Source organism: Molossus molossus, unplaced genomic scaffold, assembly GCF_014108415.1.
Source record: "Molossus molossus isolate mMolMol1 unplaced genomic scaffold, mMolMol1.p scaffold_m16_p_10, whole genome shotgun sequence".
Taxonomy (NCBI): domain Eukaryota; kingdom Metazoa; phylum Chordata; class Mammalia; order Chiroptera; family Molossidae; genus Molossus; species Molossus molossus.
The window spans coordinates 81,879,510-81,885,609 of record NW_023425345.1 but is presented as its reverse complement, the minus strand read 5'-3'; positions in this window follow the sequence as shown (position 1 = coordinate 81,885,609).

Here is a 6,100-nt window from a genome sequence, read left to right as displayed (position 1 = left end):
GCCCCTCACTGGGGATTGGGCACACAACCTGGGCCTGTGTCTTGACCAGGAATCGAACTGGTGACCTCTTGGTGCATGGGTTGATGCTCAACCACTGAGCCACACCAGCCAGACTGTATTTATAATACATTTTATTTAAGCCAAACTGCAGGGGTTGTTAAAAGTAGGTTTACAGTTATGAGCATGTAAAGTGCAGTTTCTTCTTGTATTATTAATTAATTATTGCATTATTTGTTTTTATTATTTCTCTTATTATTATTGTTATTACTCATATCCTTATGATTTATTTTTCAGGTGATGATGGCTGATAATTTAACCTACTTTTGCCCACCCCTGTACTATTGTTTTAACACTATATATAATATTAGACAATTTTATATTCTTTTGTCATGCTAAATGTTTGACTCCTGCTGCATTTTATACTTCATATCTCAATTCAGACAAACTTTATTAAAAGAACTCTGTGGCTACAGGTGGCTAGAGGCTAATGTTTTGGACAGCATAGACCTAGATTATAGCCCTTTACCTGCTGGAAGGAGGATTCCTCTGAATCTCACAATTATCATTGACAAAAAAATGCTTCATCTAGGCAAGCAAAAATACAATGGTAGATAGTGGACTTTATACTGAAATGGAGAGTAGTTTACATCTATTAGCGATCAGTTAGAAATTAGTCTTAACAACCATTACTCTATAGGTTAAGGGGTCTTCTTCCCCTAAATTAAAGAATATTTACTTTCTCCCAGTACAGTAATAAATATCATAAATCTAGATGATGGATACATTTCTGGCCTTTAAAGATAATAGAAACTACATTTTGTAGGAAATATGATAATAAAGGAAATATAACAATATGAGAACTTACCCACTTATTTAATCTGTTAAGTAAATGATTAATGATTTTTTTACTAGGACACTTATAATAGTTACTTCAACTATAGAATACTACCAGTTAAATGTTATCAAAATAAATCCTATGTATTTAATTTTACTATTCTAAACTTTATATCAAAGCTACCCAGATTTTGAGGAAAATGAGAGGAAATATGAGTAACTTATGCAATGAGATAAAATCATGGCAATAACCAACTCAATAACTGAACAACATAATGAGAAGATATAAGAACCAAAGCTTATTATACTGATGATATGATCTCTTAAAAACTGCTATTTATTGTTCATTAGCAATTTTAATTTCAAAAATATTTTAATTCCTGACAATTTCTCAAATTAAAATTATTTGTTTCCTCAAAATAAAACAAAAAAAACAGAAAAACAACCCTGAACACTGATTTCCTAGAAGCTCCATGTACTCTTGCTTTTGCCCCTAAGGCAGAGCAGTGTCTATAGCAGTGCTTTGGCTTCTGTTATATGATCCTGCCATTTAAATAAATAGGAGTGTTGCACCTTCAACTAATTTATGAGCACAATATGAAATTAGGGTTTGGGCCCAGTCAGTGTGGCTCAGTGGCTGAACGTCGACCCATACACCAAGAGGTTGCCAGTTTGATTCCCAGTCAGGGCACATGCCCAGGTTGTGGGCTGGATCCCCGGGGGGGGGGGGGGGGCATGCAGGAGGCGGCCAATCGATATTCTCTCTCATCAATGTTTCTCTCTCTCTCCCTCTCCCTTCCTCTCTCTAAAATCAATAAAGAAAAAAAATTTAAAAAAAAGAAATTAGGGTTTGGAATGCTTCCCAAAACACCTAATAAGATCTCTTACAATTAACTATGTACAGAAAGGTCTTGTTGGCAGACTGAACCTTAGGAAGGTGACATCTCCATAAATCAATGGAATTAACTCTCAAATCTAGACATTTTAGAATCTCCAAACACCCTACTTACCTAATACTCCTATCAGCCTTTTGCGATCAGTGGTTCACTTTACCATCCTTATTAGAAGTGAGTGATGACAGTTGCTGTGACAGGGCTGGGGGAAGAAGGCAGGCAGTATGGTGTGACTGAGTCGGGAAGAGGTTGGGATTAGGACACAGGGTGCAGAAAAGGACAAATGTCACTTCAGGTTGTGTATTTGGATAGCAGCATTGCTTAGATCCATCACTGTCTGTAATTTAGTAAACTAAGTGTCAATTTAGCTTCATATTTTTATCTTCCCAAATCTTAGAGACAAATATTTGCCCGAATGTCTCTCCAAGGATACAGAAAAAAGAATAGCTCTTGGTTTGATTTCTTTCAGATTTTATGCAACTATTAAAATTTTAAAAAATTAAATAAAATGTGAAACATATTCAATTTCCAATTTACCTTTTCTATTTTCATGAACACAAACTAGTATAAAAGTAAGTTTAAATTCTTAAAGATATTTTAAGTGATCATTTTAAGGCTGAACATAATAAAGAACCCTATGAAGAATTTCCAATTTAAAACCATAACTAGGAAACTATTAAATATATAGCATCACCTAAAATTTAAGGAGCATCAACACTCATCATCTTCCTCAAAATTAATATTATGAGCCCTGGCCAGTGGCTCAGTTGGTTGGTCACTGTCCTGTACACCAAAAGGTTCTGGGTTCTATTCCTGGTTAGGGCACATAACTGGGTGTTGGTTGGATCCCTGGCCAGGGTGCCTATGGGAGGCAACTGGTCATTCTCTCTTACACACTGATCTCTCTCTCTCTCTTACTCTCTCTCTCTCTCTCTGTCTCTCTCTCTCCCTCCCTCTCCCTCTCCCTCTCTCTCTCAAATCAATAAACATATCCTTGGGTAAGGATAAAAAAACTAATATTATGAAACAATTACACAGATTACAGAATAGTGAAACTATAGATTAAATTATTTTTAGGCACCAAAAGAGTTTACTCATGCCCTGGCTCAGTGTGCTGGACATTTTCCCAGGCACTGAAAGGTTGCCAGTTTGATTCCTCATCAGGGCACATGCCAGGGTTGCAGGCTCAATCTCAGGTAGGGGGCGTGCAGGAGGCAGTGGATCAGATGTTTCGCTGTCACATCGATATTTCTCCCTTCCTCTTCCTTCATTTCTCTCTAAAAATCAATTTTAACACCTTAAGAAAAACACACAGTTTAATCAGAAGCATCTCACTACTCATACTAGCCTTTTCACTTAATTGATTTGAGTAAATAAACCATAAAATCCATCGATACTAGCTTTGATGTGGTTTTCTTTTGCAAGTTCACAATAAACAGAGAAAATATTTTTGATCATCATATTATGTTGGTCTGTGGATAATATTAGTAAAAGGATGGCATAACAGCATGCACATGAGGCAACTACACATAGAGCTCAATCTCTAGGCCACAACATCTGAATCTAAGTTTTCTACATTGATTGACAGCTCAAGGTTCATTACCATTTCTATCTCAATCAAGTTAAAAGAAATGTACAGGTTTGAAATGCAGTAGAGCTTCGAGAGTAGATGTGGGGCACAAACTAAATAACTTCTAAGTCTGCTTAGTCATTTTTAGATTAGATATTCCACTAAAAAGGAGAAAGAAAACAAACACACTAAAGTTCACTGGATCCTAATACATAGCAACACAATGGAAAGTCACTGGAGAACGTAGCTTTGTGAAAAAAGCTTCAGACTCAGGAGAGTAAAAGACCCTAAGGAGCATACAATGTAAATGCAGTGTTTTGCACATTTTATTTACTACAATATCACAGAATATTAACTGCACAATAGTAAGAATTTAATAAAACTGGGCTGTTGCCCTGGCCAGTTTATCTCAGCAGTTGGAGCATCGGCCTGCGGACCAGAGAGTCTTAGGTTCGGTTCCCACCGGGCATGTACCAAAAACAAACAAACAAAAAAACTGGATTGTCATGTTAGACAATATATTAATATTACAAAAGTATAAGGTTGAGCTTTGAAAATATTTATTTAATGATAATTTTAAGGCACTTTAACAAAAGTTAAAATAATAGAGTAATTTTGAGTCAGTAGAATAGTTAATGAACCAGAATTAGTATCTATCTTTTATACATTATAAGAGCAACTTACATCTGAATGAAAAATTACATATAAAATATCCAAGTCATTACATTGACAAATACATTTATATTTGATTTTAATTTAAATAGAATGTATATTTTCTTAACTCTATTTAAGATGACAAAGTAAAACAAAAAATGAAGGCCATTTTAATTGTCTACTCTGAATTACTTTTATATCAATTTATCTTTAAAATAGCTTATAATAACCTGGCCAAGTAAAATTTATTGATATATTATTTATTTATACTATAAAGTGTCAATAAAATTCAGTTATATTCTCTTATGTGTATGGTATCACAATTTATTATTCATTAAAAAACCCATCTTCAATACACAAATCATAACATTTTAAGCAAAAGAAGAAATTGAATATGCCAATTTCACTGCAATAGTTCAAGAATTAATTTCTGGAAGCCATTCTACATGAACATGAGAACAACAACAGAAAAACTGTAGTTTACAGATGGGGAATTAGGTAACTCCACCATAAATGAAATTCTGAAATATGGCTAGTAATATAAATGAAATACAGTACTCTAAAGCCTTGCATCCAGTTGGTAACATGACCAGATATCCACAGAACTCTTTAAAAAAATAAAAATAAAAATAAAAATAATTGAGTGCCACATGCTGAAGCTTGAAGAATTAGTTTGAAGTTTTCGCCTTCCTTTTGCCACTTCCCCATCCACCACTGAGTTGTACAGGGTTGTCACGGAATGAGATACGTTCTTTCTTAGAAGGTCCTGCATTTGTTATCATTGGTGCGAGATTTCCTTTAATTGAAAAACCTAGACAGTGATATTAAATGTTTACTTTCACTTAACTTGATCTGAATAACATAACTAAGCAATATATTTGTCAACAACATGCACTGTAGAACTATATAACCTTTGCGTTTAAAAAAGTATATTTTTGTTTGCAAAATAATATAATCAATGTTTTGTATAAATTATACTTAGGTTAAATAATATAAATTGACTAACAAATTAAATAGCTATAACAGTTTCCTTGTATCTACAATTCAAATATCCCTGGCATTTTAAGACTATGAGATAATATATCTTCTTAGTATTTAGATACTTAAATTTGTTTATATTTTTACTATTTAAATTTTAATCTTTTTTTTGGGGGGGTACGTACCCCTAGTGGGAAGTGAACCTGGGACTCTCTGGTCCTCAGGTCAACGCTCCAACCACTGAGCCAAACCGGCCAGGGTCATTGTTTAAATTTTATAATTGCTTTATATTTTCATAAATAATGACTGTGTTAAGATTAGTTGTAGAACTACTCTGATTGAATTAAAAACTCTAGGAAAAGGAATTCTAGGTGAAATGGAAAGCTTATTAGATCTAGAATCTAAAACTATTCATGGGTGATAGTCTGTGTAACACAGCTTCATGGTTCTGGGCAGGTCATAGCCTTTCTGAGCCTTCATTTTATAAATGAGGGGAAAACCTGTGCATTACTGGGTTGTTGGGAAAATTTCCTTTTTGATTATATTGGAATGGTGGTAAGATCTGTAAGGGTACTTTTTAAACAGGTGCTATAAAATGGAAGAAATTATCTTTTATATTCAACAAATCAGAATTTCTCCAGAGAAAAGTAACACAAATTGTTAGTGGTTAAAAACAAATAGCAGTTGAAAGAATGGGAGAGTTCATTAAGAATGTTTCACTCAGCAAGACCCCAGGCTACTGTATCAAAAATACTATTGAAGAACTATGATCACCTGCATTAAATCGCCTGAGGATTAAGCAAACACACAGGGCTGTAAAAGTGGGGACAGGGTTTGAAAAGCAGCAGAGGGGAGCCTTCCAGAGCTCCCGCAGTACTGGCTTGAGGCAAAGGTTCAAACCACATGACTCTCCATTGTGATGCTTTTGTGCCTTAAATAAATTTAGAGGGAAAAAAATATCTTTTTAAAAAAGGAATACTGTTTTAACTAAAATCTTAAACAAAAATATATTGAAATAGACAAGGTAGAAAACATTTGACTGTTTATGGAAATTGATCTGTAATATCAAGTTTGGTGCAACATGATGGTGAATATTAATTTTAAAAGTCCATCTTATATTTAAAAGCTCTTTAAAAAGAATACTATGCAGCTGTAAGAAAGAAGGATCTCT